The sequence below is a fragment of the Stegodyphus dumicola genome, chromosome 2 (genome assembly GCF_044657685.1).
Source record: "Stegodyphus dumicola isolate Sdum_Otavi_A_Nest chromosome 2, ASM4465768v1".
In the NCBI taxonomy this organism is placed as follows: domain Eukaryota; kingdom Metazoa; phylum Arthropoda; class Arachnida; order Araneae; family Eresidae; genus Stegodyphus; species Stegodyphus dumicola.
Window position 1 is genome coordinate 122,143,719 of NC_140769.1, and position 17,297 is coordinate 122,161,015.

General features: G+C 34.8%; 1 protein-coding gene and 1 long non-coding RNA gene across 5 annotated transcripts in view; one reads left to right on the top strand and one right to left on the bottom strand.

The window, feature by feature from the left end:
- Positions 1–17,297, top strand: part of LOC118181399 (lachesin-like) — a 1,014,793-nt gene that overhangs the window by 450,699 nt on the left and 546,797 nt on the right. The gene's annotated exons all lie outside the window — the stretch shown is intronic.
- LOC118197960 (uncharacterized) overlaps positions 1–17,297 on the bottom strand; it is a 414,567-nt gene that overhangs the window by 119,497 nt on the left and 277,773 nt on the right. For all 3 annotated transcript variants that reach the window (XR_015039555.1, XR_015039554.1, XR_015039553.1), the window contains one exon: positions 14,015–14,105. This is a non-coding gene — a long non-coding RNA (uncharacterized LOC118197960). The remainder of the gene's footprint in view (positions 1–14,014; positions 14,106–17,297) is intronic.

Here is a 17,297-nt window from a genome sequence, read left to right on the forward strand (position 1 = left end):
TGTCTGTTTTCGTAAAATCCCAAAGTCTGTACTCTTAAAAGAGATGTCTCTTAACATGCCTTGTCTGTACTCTTAAAATCCCAAAGTTATGAGTGATTATTCTACAAATGTGTTCTTCGTGTTGCTAATTGAATGATTCCTTTTATATCAATGCAAAAAATTCTCTTCCGATCTGTTCTATTTCATACTATGTAAGACAGAATGCTTCAAATCTGTTTCTGCTCAGTTAATTAGTTGCAAATCGTGGAATACAAGTCACCAAACCTACGACATTCTGACTGGACGAAAAATACACTGTTGTGCAAAACTTAAGCAACAATGCAAATTTTAATCAGATAACCATGCAGTTGCAGAAAAGGGGTTCTTGCTATCAGTACGATGAACACGCAATTAAGTAGAAAGGTCATGCGTATGCAAATGTCCGGAAAAAAAAATCACAGCTACGTGATCGTACGCAAAACGAGTGCGCTCCACTCGAGACTACCATAAAAGGAAACACGAAGACGCAATAAAAAACATTTGCTGCAAGTGCAAGTGAAATCTTTCGTGAAATATGGCTAGAAGAAATTATCTGGATGACTTCACGAATGGAAGAATGATCGGACAATTGGAGGAGGGGCATAGTGTGACCAGTGTGGCTGAAGATTTCGAAGTCAACAAAAGTGTCGTTTCGCGGGCTTCGAAAGCCTTCCAAACCTATTAGAAATCCTTCCTATTAGAAAGGTTGGTGATGGCCGCTCCAGGACAACAAGATAACCGATATATCGTCCTACAGGCGAAAAGAGCCCAAAACCAGTCAGCAAGCTCCACAGCTCAGCAATTGTGTACAGCAACCGTTGACAATTGTCTTGTTTTACTGTGTCCAGACATCTTCAAAAAATGGCCTATTTTCCCGCCATCTCATCAATGTAGTCGTGTCCTCCTTACGGATGAGAGTCGTTTTAGTGCCCCAAGTGATTCTCAACGTCAACTTATTTGGACTAGGTAAGGACAGGGTTTAATATCAGTAACATCACGGAAAGAGACTATTACGGTGTCCTGGAGATCTCGTTTGGGGAGGCATTATGCTGAACGGACGAACAGAGCTGCACGTTTTCGACAGAAGTCCTGTAACCGGAGATCGCTATTGTAAGGAGGTGATCCTTCCCTATGTGCGTCTGTTCCGAGGTGCAATTGGACCATACTTCGTTTTTATGGATGACAATGCACGGCCACATCGGACTCCTGCTGTTCAGAAGCTACTGAAAAGTGAACATATCACTCGAATGGATTGGCCAGCGTACTCCCCTGATTTAAATCCCATAGAACATGTGTGGGATGTTTGGGGAGACGCTTTGAGGCACGATTACATTCTCCGGCGAACACCCAACAACTGAAACAGATGCTGTTTGAGGAATGGGCATTCTCAAGATCTGTGGGACAATCTGGTGCATATGGAATATGGGAAACGGTGAGAAGCAACCATTGCAGTAAGGGGAGGGCATATCCCATACTAAGGAACATCTGCTAGTTGTTCTTCCTCTTATACAGACAATCATGTGTAACGATACTATGAGTTCAATAAAGCCTGTCGTTGTTTAATTCCATACTGTATGCATTGTATTCATTTTTGCGCAATTATGATTTCGTCATTGTTTAAATACAAAATGCTGTCTCTTATTTCTAAATTTCATGTTTCTCAGATGATATCTCGTGGATTTATGTCAAAAAGAACACCTGCTGCTTTAGTTTTGCACACCAGTGTAAGTATAATACCCGTTATACGGTCAAGAGCTTTTATTATGTGGTACTGTTTATTGTTTTTATTGTGCCTCGTTTAGGCGATTTATCTCTTTGCGGCCCTGCAGATTTCAATTTAGGTGTCTATGTCATTTAACGAAGGGAATCCTTTCATATTCGCTGATAGATTATAAACTGCTCACACTTTCGTGTTTCTTGAACACTGGCCAGTGAGAAGTATAGTCAACCCATGGGTTCATTTATCAATGGTTTTATCCGTAATTTCTTCATTTAATCCAAACTCAAGGTACTGCTATTTTTTTACGAACGACCGGATACTGTATTTAAGGTACTTCTAAAATATTTCATAGTCTCTTCATGTACTTTCAGTTTAGTTTGTGATTCAAATGGATAATTTATGCCTATAGCTTCCAAATTCCCTAATTCAGAAGCAGAATGTTTGCTCCAAAGTAACGAAATACCAGAGACAATATTATTTGCTTAATTATTATTACTTTTAGCAATTTTATCCATTAGGGTTTATTCTGGGGCGATTTGTCTGGCCACTGGATTACAATTTAATAATTTAATGCTATTTATCATTAAATTACCCACCAGATCGGAACCAGTCAAGAGCTTAATTTCACTTTCGATTACGAGTGAACTGTTTTCAAAGTCATTTATTCGGTGCCACGTTTATTTAATCCATTAGGTACATTTGTAAACCAAAATATATTATATAAACAATGCACATGATAATTATTAATGGTATTACTCAAATAAATGTTATATCTATGGTGTAAACTGTCACTTGGTTTTTTTACCTTCAAATAATTTCCAGGTTAATTTAATTTCACTAAAATATTCATAAATCAAACATTTAATTTCAACATTAGTCAAATATACTTTTCCAGAGCTAATAATCGGAAATTGCTTATATGATATTCTCTCGAATTCCATCCTATACTCATGCAGCTAACATTTGTAATAAAATATCAGAGTCTGTAGTTTGACTGGTCATACAACGTTATAACTTTTTACCATGTGAGACTTTTTACATTTCACATTTCTTCTTTATTTTCATTAGCGCTAATATTTCGACACACGTGTATTAAATGCTTCTTTTCGAAGAGCTAACAGTTTGCAGTTTTAAGCCTGCATTGATGACTATCATGACTTCTTTTAAGACCCAAAAAATACTTTTTTTTTATAATACCTTTTTGTTAGCAAAAGACAGTAAATGAGCATTCAAGCATTTATCGCTAAATAATATTTGTCCTCCAAATTCACATAGTTTGTAATTTCTTAGTAATATGCTTATCTTTGTTTTTATTAGTGGCAATTAACTAATTCGAGATAGGTACATTTTAAACTTAAAGAACATTAGTTTAGTTTAGTTTAGTGACGGAGGACGTGGGCACCACCCCTTTACCATTATGGTTAACTGGTTTAGCTCCACGTCCACCCTTATTTAAAGCTGACTCATGTTAGGGCCATACGAGATCCACTCATAGGGCACATTGATTAGTGTTACAAAACATAGATATTAAAAATGGTTACATCTGTGTGAACACAGTACTTAAGAGTTATGAACGAAACTTTAGCAAGTGACACATAAGATTACAATCCTAGCAAGTAATTTTAGCAAGTTACATATAAAGTTTACAATTCAATACATAAAGAAGATATATCATACATAATGATCATATTATACTGTTGTGATTGATAAGTGACGACATTGTCAACATGAACTTACTAATGCAAAATTCAACATTTAAACTCAGTATACAAAAACCGAAGAACATACAAATGCTTATATTTCATACAATTCCAACTCAAAATTTATAGTGGAGAAGTATAAAAATGCTTAGATCTCACATAAATCTGAATGTCATTATTATTCTGAATGTCATTGTTAACTTTTATATTACAGCTTACTACTAAAGACACAGGTATTATATTAAAATTGGATATTAATACAGGTAAATGAATAATTGCACTTAGACTATAAATACACTATAAAAATATTAATTCTATACAATTTCTAAAATGCAATGATTCAAATCAATGATTATATGCGAATATTAAGACAATGATTCACTATAAATATACAATGATTCAATACTATTACTTAAATTAATGATAATACTTTTCATATTATTAATCATATATGCCATGTTGACATCAAAATAATAATTTTTTCATATAGGTGCTTATTACTGAAATGGTGTTACATATTACTAGCAAGCAATTCAATAATAAGATATATACAGTACAAATTTACTTACACATTGGAAATACTATACAAATAAATAATTCATTACAATGATACCGTACGATTACTCATGAATAATTCAATACTATGATTCTGTACGATTATTCAAATGCAATGATCAAATACAAAAATTCTATGCGCTTATTAGAACAAAAATCTATATAATTATTCAAAATTTCAATATTATTGCTCAAATTAATAAAAATACCATTTATATTATAAACCTCACTAGCCAAGTGACACAAACATTTAAATTACACCATTAATTAATCCATTACAGCAATGATACTACATGTTACTTGAAAGCAGTTAATTATAAATTATGTACTGTACAGTTTTACCTTGCACACTGAATATTATAAATAATGTAATGATGCAATACAGTGATATTATACTGCTTCTTTAGACCATGTTCCAAAGCAATAATTATATGCAGTTACTGAAGTATAAAGATTACGATACAACTATTCAATGATTTAATATATATACTCAGATTTGTAATAATACTATACATGTTATTAATAACATTTAAATATATGGTATAATCATTTAAGAACCTATTATAGTACTGATGTTACATTTACTTGTAAAGAAATCAATTGTTAAATATGTACAGTACAGTATAACTTGCACTTTATTTGTTCATTAGAATTCAGTGATTCAATAGAATGATTCTTTATGATTACTAAAATATAATAATTTAGCACAGTGATTCTATGCATTTGCTAAGTACAATGATTAATCATACCAAACCAGTTAACACAATGATACTATAAAAGAATACAATTACTCTTATTCAATATGATTACTCTATTTAGTAACAGAACTATTCCGCTATCAATTATACTAGTTAGGTAAACATTAAACGTAATAACCTTATCATCTATACGATCATCAATACGATTACTCTATTACAATGTCTCAAAACTATGATACAATGAATTAATACTATACACATTTTCTCTGATGCAAAACGATTACTGTACTAAAATAATTATTCAGTATAAATGTAGCCGAGGGAGTCCACATAACGGGATAATTCTTAGTTTTTATTTGCATTAGTTTTAGCACAGGTCAAGATAGTTTATTTTATGATATACTTTATAGACGACTTTATATATATATTTTATAGACGACTGATATACTTTATAGAGACATATATAAAATTAGATTTGATACAGGTCAGTGCCGAGGTCCATAAGTTTATTAACAATTTTGTTAATCTTTCGTACTGTATGCTTGTTATTAATCATGAACCTGTTAAATGCTTGCTCATTCATTGGCGGTATCGGCAGGTGCAAATCAGTTGTTAGTGGGCAGTTAGCTACGTAATGTTCGGGTGAGCTCAACTCACCGCAAATGCACTGTGCCGTATTTGTAATGCCAAACCTTTCAAAATATACAGGAAAACGACCGTGTCCCGTTATATACCGTACAAATTGAGCATGTATTATGAGGCGATCATAAGTTACTGTGGGAATATGATAATAAACACGACGTCTTGTGTCGTCAGAGTTCCACTCTTCCTGCCACAGGGATTTGATTTTTTGCGTAAGATTTTTCTTTAGCCAAGAAATTGGCCAAGGTACCTTAATTTGTTCAGCATTTATGTTCTGCGTCGCTTTTTTGGCTAGCTGATCCGCCAGCTCGTTTCCTGTTTGGCCAGCATGGGCCTTTATCCATTGCAGCTTTACGTTTAAATGACTGTTGTCATGTAATTTCGACTGGATGTCTGCTATGAGCGGGGAATAGTGCACTGGATTTAAAAGTGCATGCAGAGACGATAAGCTATCTTTCAATATGAAGCTTCCATTATGTTGCTCCTTAATGATGTGGGTTAGTGCCTTGTCAATTTCTAACACCTCACTCTGGAACACGTTATTATTAGTGTCCAGGTGACTTTTCCAAAGTGTTAGCGTATCCAGGTTTCGCAGGGCTATGTAGGCACAGCCTGTGTTATCATCTATTTGGGAGCTATCTGTATAATAGACTAAATCAGCATCCGTTATGTTGGTATTTTGCTTGAGATTAATGTTCACGCCTTTTCCCTGTTTCGCTGGATGATCACATAGCCGGATCAACTTCTTCTCATATTCCGCTGGAAAATAATTATCCTCATGGAGGGTTGCTGGTTGGCCTAATTGGGCGACTGTTTGATAAGTCGCTTCTTTTTCCACACTAAGATGCAACGGTGGCAGACCGGTCAACACACATAGTGCTTTAGTTAGGGAAGTACGAAATGCCTTGGTAATATTCAGTAAGAACGGTCGTTGTATGCTTAGGAGATGTTTTATCTTGCGACCTTGCATAGGTAATGACCAAACTGCCGCCCCGTATGCAACAATTTTTTCAATTAGGGTTTTATACAATACCTTCTGTATGTACGGGTTAAGGCCCCATTCGTAACCTTTCATAAACTTGAGTTGCTGAGCTATTCCCAGCGTCTTTTTCTTCAGTTCCATAATATGTGGAATCCAATTTAGTTTGATATCAAATGCTATTCCTAGGTATTTCAGTTCTTTTACAATTCGAAGTCTATGATTATTCGAAGATATTTTTGGTTGTCTTGCGAGCGTACCTCACTTTTTGGGAACTAGAAGTATTTGTGACTTCAGATATCTTGAGTTTAATTTCTGCACATCTCTGATGAAATAGCGAGCAGGATTCTTGAGCGTTGGTCTGAAGTTGTTCTCTTGTTCTACCCCGAACGATGAGTGTAGTATCATCGGCATACGCAATGATGCGCGTGTGTTCTGGCCACTCGTTGGTTAATATACCATTGAATGTTATATTCCAAAGAAAAGACCCAGCACACGAGCCTTGCGGGCATCCTTGATTTTGATTTTGCACTACCATACCACTATTATGAGGTACTATTAGTAATCGATAAGAAAGGTAGTGTTCCAAAGTAAGATAGATATTTCTTGGGCATTTAGCTAGGCGCAGGGCTTAAAGTACCGCTGGCCACCACAGCGTGTCAAAAGCGCTTTTTAAGTCGATGGAAATAAACGCTGTGTGATAGCCAGCAGACCTATTTTCTAGAATTTGATTCTTAACTTCTGTAAGCCCATGCAAAGTAGACTGTCCTGGACTAAACCCATATTGTATTGGGCTTAAGTATTTCGTAACACATAGATGATGCCGCAATCTTGTCATGATCAGCTTTTCGTAAACCTTCCCCAAAGCTGAAAGCAGACATATTGGACGGTACGACTCTGGAGACGTTGGATCTTTATTCTTTTTCAAAAATAAGACCACTTTCCCAATTTTGAAGCTGTTAGGGAATGTTCCCGTTTGCAGGAGCTTATTGAAGAGTGATTGAAATAGGGTTACATTAGTGCTTATAATTGCTTTAATAATTCGGTAGTCAATACCATCCGGTCCTGGTGCTCTGAGCTGGGGAAGCTAACGCAGTACTTGCTGAATCTCCCTGATGGTGAAGTAAGGATCATTTGATGTAGCAATTTCTGAGGGCTGGTTCCTGATTGTGGTCTGTTCTAATGTGTCTTCTTGTGGATTGTCTGTGATGAAGACTGCTGACATGATTGCCTTTATTGTATCTTCTGTATATTGTCCAGTACTATTGGGTGTTGGCAATATATGTAAGGTGGCTGGTTTAAAAAGTTTTCCTGCCGCAATCCTGTGGTGGAGTCCATAGGTGGTGGTTGTTTCTGTACAAAACTTTCTCCAGCTGCTAATTTTTGCATCTAAGATCATGCGTTTGTAATACGCTCGCTCTTGTTGGTAGATCATTAGTGTTGTGGTTTTTAGTTGCTGCCTACGTTCTTGTTTGAGGCGTCGGCGCAGAGCACATTTTTGCTGTTGAGTACGCAATGTACCATTCCACCAATGGAGTGCGGTAATTCTTTTTGTAGTACGCTTTGAGAGATGTTCATCACACACTTGTTGTATTGCTAATAGAATGTCTTTCGTAATATTTTGGAGGATCTCTCTACTTACAGCATGACTTATTGGATTAACGAAAGGTGTTAGTCTGTTACTAACAATAGAAGTGAAAGTGCGGACCTTCCCCTGGTAGGTTGTATCTTTGGATGATGTTAGTTGCAGTACTGCTTGCTATACTATAGCGTATATAGTTATGATCCGATAGACTCTGTCCCTCAACTACTGTCCAATCATGTATTAAATTTGCCATTTGATGACTGGTAACTGTGAGGTCTGGCCAACGACGAGAGTGGAGTCTATCAAAGGTCGGCGGCGCATCTATTTAATTATGAATTATAAAGTTGTTGCTTAAGAAAAGTCTTCGAAATGACGCCCTTTAGGTGTCGTATCAGCGTAACCCCATGTGGTGTTATGAGCATTATAATCGCCAGCAAGGAGCATTTTTGATATACGATGAGATTGCATTAGCTGTTGGATGCGTATTATGGTGTGGTCCGCGTCTTCTTTAGGAGGGGAGTAGAGGGAGTAGATGGATACTAACGCTATTGTCTGATTAAGTATTTCCAGTAAGACAGCCAAAAAATCCCTCTCTAAAGCAAGCACAATCGGTGTTCATGCCTGGTTGCAGATTGTAATAAAAGCTCGAGGCGGTTGTGTTGAATCCTCTTTTTGAAATGTTGTCCATTGAAGGGGAAAACCCACGATTTTGCCTTGTCTGTGGTATGGTTCTTGACCAACTATTATATCAATCACTTCTTCTGTAGCGTAGTGTGCCGTTTGAGACATTGCGGCATGCGCTCGCTGAAGATTTATTTGCAAACATTTTTTGGGTGTGTGTTGAGCTGATGATTTTAAGTTAATGACTTTCAAGGAGGTAATACGGTTTGTTGTTTGCGGACTTGCAGAAGTATTACAGAAAGATATCTCTTTCTGTAATATAGCACATTCGGTTGCATAGGCTGGATGTTGGAAGTTGAGTCGTGTTCCGAATCTGCAGTTTGAATCTCCACAATTGATACAGGAGGGATGTTCTGCTGTACATTCTTTAGTTGCATGTGAGCCGGAACAGAAGCCACAGAAGATCTTATCGGATTTGCACATGCCTTGGCTGTGCCCAAATTTTGGCAGCGATAGCATCTCTTAATACCAAAGAATTCTGTGATTCCGTGAGATTGCCATGCTCTAAAAATACGTCTGGTATTAATGGCTGCTGCGAAACCTTCGGTCGTGCATTCAATGACCCACTTAACTCTTTTAAGACGTCTTTCTCGTAATCGGAAGAGTGGCTTGTATTGGTGGGCCGATGTTCCTGATGTTGAACTAAGTTCTGAGATGATCTCTTCTGGTTTTGTGCTGTCTGGGAAATTATGTACAGCTATCCTAGGGCGTCGTCGTTGTCGTTTTTTGACCTCTACGTCTATGTCTGATTTTTGCAGATGTTCTTGTAGTTGATTAAACTCGTCTGAAGTTTGGCAAAATACTTCCAATCCTCCTTGTGGAGTTGGCTGAATTTTTTGGACAGTAATTGGTATTTCTGCCAAGAGAACTTTATTTTGTAGTTCTCTTCTGAGTTCTTCAGTAGGTTTTTTAGACTTTGATTTGATCACTACGCTTGGTTTGCTGATATTTCGTAGAACCTCCGCAAAAGTCGGTTGTGAGACAGTAGGCAAGGATGGTGGTACCTGCAAAATGTGTGACTGTTGGGCAGGGGTAGAGAAAGACTGAGGATGAACCAATTCACAGCAAAGCACAGTTGAAGTATTTACTCCTATATCGATCTTAGCAGGCTTGACTGTATAATCTGGACCTTCTAAGGCCAGCGTCTGAAGTGCGGCCAGGGAGTCTAAGAGTCTAGCACGAAGATCTGTTGGCAGTAGGTATTTAGTGCGTTTATTTGTTGCTGCGACCTGCCTTATATCATCGCACAAAGTAGAAATCTTTTCCGCGCAGGGCAAATCAGAGGCCAGTAGCTTTGAAGCGTCTAATATACTTTGTAAGTGTGTAGGATCACCATCAGTTGGAAGCACTGATTAGCGGGACATACTTTGAAAGATTTATCCTTAATATGCAATTGACACTATTGCAGTGAGACACTTAATTAGAATGTTTGACAAAGGTTTCTTACTAGAGGTATAGTTTGTGAGCAGAAGGTATCCCTTTACACCCAGGACCAAGGAATTACAGTAAATAAAACATACATATGAAATTAAAGCAGAAACATTACAAGAAAAACCGTAAATAAAACTTAAAGTAAACTGTAAAACATTATGACTTAAAAAGTGCTATAACTAATAAACAAGTTAGTTAAAAAGCAGTAAAAACAGATAATTAAAACATTAAAGTATGCAAAATGAAAGTATACAGTGTACAAAATACAATTTCTCACAAAAAACACACTGAACACGCATATAAAGAGCTTTTAACAGTAATTAGTAGGAATGTCGAAATGTAGTAAAAAGTCGTAGTAAAAAGTCCCTCGACGTCGAAACGTATCTCGATTGAAATAAGGCTCCTCTAAACCACCTGTGAGATAGAGTCGTTTAAAAATAAGACTCTTAATTACTGCTTTTGTATAGGTACAATGAGGTCCTAACCTGAAGGACCGACACTTTGGCGCTTCAAAATAATTTAGAGAAATTAAGAGTCAACATTATAAGTTGGCACAAAATGTTATTAGGTTGAACAACCTATTTTTGAAAATATTGCAATTAGAGGGTTGAGATTCAAATAAAAATGTAAACATACCTTTTATATGAAGATCCTGTAATGCTAGGTGCAGTAGATCCTCAGATATTGAATTTTTAAAAACAATTCACCAATTTTGGACTTATAAAAACCTATCCCAATTAGCTAGGCCTACCATGGGAACCACGTTGCAGGCAGGCGAAACCCTACCGTCGGAGCAGCGGCATACACACACCGTACTTTCTGGCAGCCTAGATTTCTTTGTTATTCACACAAAAACACTTTTTTCTTGGGAAATACCATTCACACACACTTATTCAATACAGCAACCGATGCAGTAGATATTCACACACAAATTAATATAAAATTGTCACCTGGGACTTAAAGACTTCCGCTGAAAAATGAGAATAATCCAGGAGCGCGACGAAACGACGTCCTACCTTAGTGATGGTAAGTTCACTAGTTAAAGAACATTAGCTAACTTAAAGCATTTTAAACTTAAATTAGTGCATGCTAATATAACTCGCTTTTTATACGTAAGCTTATTCTTTAAAAACGAGGCCCACCAGCCGCCGACCGGTAAAGTCGCTGAACACTGGTCCCACTAACGAGGTGGCTGCATGGACCGTTTTGTGGTTTTTGAGATGTGTAACGTGTATACAAAAATTTCCCTTAGAAAGTCTTCCCTTTAGGCAGATAGCCATCGAGTGCTTTTCCATAATCAAACAAACTAAACCAATCCATTCTTTAGAAACGCAGAGCCCACCAGGGGCCGAGCGGTAAAGTCGCTGAACACTGGTAGTTCGGTCCGAGGTTCGAATACCGCAAACGGGCTGGCTGTATGGGCGTTTTCGTGGTTTTCCCCATGTGTAACGTGTATACGAGCCAGTTTCCTTTAGAAAGTCCTCCACGAAGGCATCCCTCCTCTTAGGCAGATAGCCCTAGTGTGCTTTGCCATAACTAAATACACACACTTTAGAAACGCAAGAAAAAAAAAATTGTTAAATTCCCGTTTTTTTTTTTTTTTTTTTTTTTTCAGTCCTCCCCTTTCACGTTCCTTTTCCTACATGATTAAAGTACACGGTAAACGATATTTTTCAACAAATGGAAGTAAAATACTAGTATCTTTAGTTATTTCTAGGGATTCTAGTAAGCGAAATTGTGTTTCTAAATTATCATAATATGATGATATACTGTAATCTCTTCTTGAACTATGATTATTATGCAATAAAAGTTACAATAATTTTCTTATATGCACTTGAATATCTAAAAAATGTTTTCCTTCGCGGTACATTGCTTTAAATGCTTTATAACCTCAAAGTAATTTTCAAACTTTAGGAATCTTTACACCATATTACCACCGCTTTAGATGAGTGGAGTCCTTTATATCAAATATAAAATAACGTAGGAATTATGTAATAGCGGAACTTCATGAATCTTCTGGAAAATGTTACAAAAGCTTAACGATGAAAGAAAATCCCCATCAAACTGTCTTACAGTAGTGTTACTGGAAAGTTCTTAACAAGAGCGTTGCACCTGATGAACTTTTCAATGCATGTTTCGCAAATGTCAAATTCTTTGTTATATTCTTCTTGTGAAATTTTGGCCTCTCGTATAGAATTTGAAATTTCCTTCTTCACTTGTCAGTTTTATGTTTCAATTGACTGAAACACTGCTTCAAAGAGCAAATCTAGTTTAAGATATTTGATTCTTTTATTTAATGATTTAAAGTCTTGTAAATTCAACACTCACATACATATGTTTAAGCTTTTTCTGACCATTTGCTAAGGTAGTGAATTTAATTTCTACTGTTTCAGCAATACAGTCGTTTTTCGGGCGCTATAAAATTTTGTAAAATACGAGATTCACATCCTAAATATTAATTCATAGAAATAGCAAGTCAAACTTCAATACGAATGAACTGGCGTTATAATATTAACACATAAATAAACGCTTATATAGTACGTTTAACGAAACAAAACAAAAACAAAAAATTAGATACTTCGATAAATGTATATCCAAATTATTCTAGCTTGAGGATTAAAAATTTTAGCTCTATGGCTCCTTTAAATAATCCAAGAAATGGGCAACTCATATGCGTACAAACTCAGTGACAAGTCATTATTATGTTTCACCTAGCTTTGCTGTTGTAGTAAAATTGCATCAAAAAGCAATTACATGATTTTCTATTTGTTCAATTGTTTGCAGCCTAGCTGAAATTATATCTGTTTGCTTTGCTTGCGCTTTACTGATCACGAATTTATTCTCATATTTAGTGCATTTTTGTAGATTTTAAGAGAGTCTGAGCTTCGGAAAATTCTCATAACCCCTGCAGTTCGAGATATACTCTCCTAGGCGGTTTTCATCTTTAGGCTCTGTATTTTTTGGCTTAAGGCAAGTTCCAAAACGAATAGTCACCTGCACACCTGCAACGTTCAGGTGGATGGTGACAGCCAGATTACGCGTGATGATACGCAGAGATAACTTTGGATTGGTGCTCTCTTGTTATCTCAGTTTTAATACTCAGGCATATGATATACTTAAGATTACAGATATTACTCGATTTTCTGTCTTTAAGGAGAGCAATTAGAAACCGAGGCTTTCCCATTTCAATTCGTCATTAAAATTGTTCAACCTCGAGAATATTAAAGTCTGTATTTATACTTTGCGCCGGTCACTCAACCCCGGCCTTACTGGTTTTCTTTCAACAATCCTATAACCAAGGAACAATTTCGCAGCGTATATCGTTTGCTCTTCTGTACAAAAGTGCTAAATCTGCTCCTTTAAATAATATTTTAAGTGGGAAGACAATTTTAATTAGTTTTTATTTCCAGTCTGTATTAATGTATTTGATACAAGTAAATGATTCGTGTTCGTATTTATGGAGCCAAAATCATTAGATTAAATATAAAATGCTTTTTGATTGAAACATATTCTGTTATCATAGCATCATATTATCAGTTTAAGCTATTCAAAAACAACGTGACAGTTACACCACCGCCAAAACAGGATTTACAGAAATGCCAGGAACAAGCACATTTGTGTGCTTCGATAGTTGTTTCGAAGAAGAGACTGTTTGTTTGAAGTGACAGACGTTTTGAAAGTAGGTTAATATATTTCGATAAATTTAGAAACAAGATATGCTAATTGTCTTTTATGCCCCCTATATTTTGATTTATTTTTCAGATATAGCATTTTCACACGGAAGAATATGTTTTACTCTAAACAGCGCATGATACGTTTACAAATTAAATATATATATAAATGAATATGTAAATTTGAGAAAAGTGTTGAAAGATTAATTTGTTAATTTATCAAGACAAGGAAATTATTTGCTTAAGGAAACTTTGCTTTTCTAGAGGACATTCTAAGGAAACTATCGTATGACACATGAGGAAACAAAACTTTTAACCTATAAGAATAACTCACCTGCAACCAACCTATTCGGGAAAAACCGATCCTGAATCGGCCTTCAATATTCAGCTCATTTTTTTTCTTTCTTTTTGGTTACTGATGAATGCTGTAATGGAAAGTATTTACAAATTAATTGCAATTCAGTTGACTTACATGCTATCTTAAAGTAAATCAATTTATGACCTTTAATATTACGTTTGTATGCATTTTTTACGTACACATTTAAGGAATGAGAGAATTTTATATATAAAGGCCCCATATAATTTTATCATTCGTTTATAAATATTTGTAATTTTAAGATGAAGCTTAAATGACTGCCTTTGCTAATGTTTCCTTTCCCGTTTCATGGCCATTAGTCTTTGGCTTAAAATATATTTAAAAAAATTACTGGAATTCATTAAATTAATTTAATACAAGAAAAAAATTCCCTATTATAGGAAAACATCACTAAAACTCATCTAGGTATTACTAGACTACGATTTATTTACATCAACTAAAATTGAAAAGAAAAGAAAAATAATGTTGATCACGCGTCTTCATTCGTCATCATGAGCATCTCGTTTGAGGGCTCATCTAGACAGACAAAGTAGACAGTTGTCTTGTTGAGCGTGAAATTTACACCAGTTACAGTTAAAGTTGCATGGCGATTTTCCACATAATTCTTCTACAAGAAAAACATTACTAATCATCACTAAAACTCGATGAGTTATTACTAAACTACGATTTATTTAAATGAATTTAAACGAAAAGTAGAATGTTACATTACGTGTCTTTATTCGTCATCTTTTCCATCTCGTCTGTGCTCTCAACTAGACAGAGAGACAGATGTCTTTTTTTGCAACTGCTAAGTCTTTCTGCTCGTAGGGCGAAAAATCAAGCTCAGGTCCAAAAGAAAGGCAAATATAAAGAAGGCAAGTTTATTTGAGCGAAAAATATTTTTGTAGCGTTTCGTAGGAAACTATAAAAGCCAGCTTATAAAGTGTGTTAAAAAAGGCCCAGACTAAAGAAAAAATAGTAATAATTATGTGCCCAAGTAATATTGGCGAGTGAAAGTTATGTCACGCAGTTACAATTACAGTTCTATGTCTATTTCCGACAGTATTTAAAATTATTCCATTGCGTAATATCGTTACCGTGCCGCTTATGACAAGTTGGTGATACTTTGTAAAAACATTGATTATACTGCATTATATTTGTGAGGGAAATAAGTTTTGTTCCCTTTTCTTTTAGGAAGGCATATGGAATTAATGTATATAAAACGTAATCCTTCCTAAATTAGAATTTTTAATTGGCTATGAATATATTTATAATTTTAGCATTTCTTATTCGTCGCATGAATTTTTGATGTCTTTGCAGTGAATTCTCATTAAACGGAAATATCTGATTCTTTACATTTAAGATAAAAAATCAATTAAGTTTGCTGCATTCAGTTAATTTATGATAATGAAATATAGTGATCAAAGACAGCTCAAATCATCCGAACTCAGTAAGTTAAAATCTTGGCTAAAAGAGATCCCCAGACAGATAAAACAATTTTAAGGAGGAAATATTATATACCGCTTTCACTGTTTTATTTCGTAGAGCATATTATTTGATTTAATGACAGGGATATATTTTTTTTCAATATAAGCGAAATAAAAAGGGACAAGAGCTCGAAAATGTGCCAAAATTAAATGTATTAAAAATAAAGAAGTAATAATAACCAGTTGCACATTAAATGCATGTAAAAGTACGTACGGAAACAAAATTTTTAGTATAAATGCATTTTTAAACTCTTATGCAAAACAAAATACAATCTGAGAAGTTCATATCATAATCTAACATATCGAAGAATAGCTTATTGTTAAACGTTTCAAAGAATTAAAAAAAGGTATTAAAAACTCAAAATTGTGAAATATTATAAAAATTAAGAAATAAAAAAAATTTCACTGCTTATGTATGTTATGGCGTTAGAAAATATGATTCAAATATTTTTATATATTACAATATACCTACAATCGCTCTAAAAATAATCTGTAGAATACATAAAAAATGAAATATACTTTAACATGTAGCAATTAGAACCGCCACTAAAAATGTAAACACATATCTGATATGGACACCACATGACTTCCTTGTACAGCCTATTTAATTATACACTTTTTGTTTCACTTCGATTAAATTTATTTCCTCAAATTACATTAGAAATACACTTCTAATTGAATCAGTTCAGTTCTCACTTCGCGGCAAGTCAAAAATGCATAAAAATTCAATCATCATTAAAAATTGTAAAATACAGAATATCCTAAAACACCAAATACAGTTAAAAACAGTTAAAAATAGATTTTACGATTGAAATTGGAGTTTCCACTCAAAAACAAGAGCAATTCGGGCAGGAAGGCAAAATTTTCAGTGCACACAAAGGAAAGTTAACTTCTGGTCACAGAATCAAATCGCTAATAAGTCACGGTTCAACGTTGCCTGAAATAGGAAGAACATGCTCTAAAATTAACTTGCGAAACCTTCGCTTAAAATAGCACGTCTTACGTCCTCAATCTGAATAAACGTACGCTATCTCATTTACTATCTCATTTTGTCATGGAAAATGTGGGTGAAAAGAGAGTGACAGAAAACCATTTGAAATTAAAATTAACTATTAGTTAAAAATAAATATATAAAACCTCAAAACATTAATTGATACTAATTTTCACAAAGATCCGGTTGACAGTTAAAATTAGTTAAAAATAAATATATAAACCCTCACAAACTAAATGATACTACTTTTCACAAAATCCAGTTCACAGGGAACTAATTTCACCTTACTTACCAGTAACTGATGAATCTAAAGGTGCATTTGCTAATATTTACTGATAGTTCAAGATTTATGCTAAAATTCTCAATCACCTTAATTAAAGGGAGATAAAATGTTTGTACATATTGTATAATAATAAATATGTATAACACATTATAGTAATATACATACGAAGCCACTACATTAAGAGCTGCCGTTAAGTGCAGAAACATATGAACCCTAATACACTTTTATCAGTATAAAGTCATATATCGAGCACAACGAGGATTTATATATATGCATTGCGGCAAGTTATATACAGTAGAGAAATGAAACCAGCTCCCTGAATATGTGTAACAAAACCTAAGTACTAAAAATAATACCCTGTTTGAAAAAAAAAAAAAAAAAAAAAAAAAACTATAACCTATAGTAGCAGCTCATAGGAAACTAGATTACTAACTAGTATAAAAAGGAAAAAAAAAACACTTAAGAAGCATTATAGGAGTATTTGCTGTTGTTTCTTAAAAT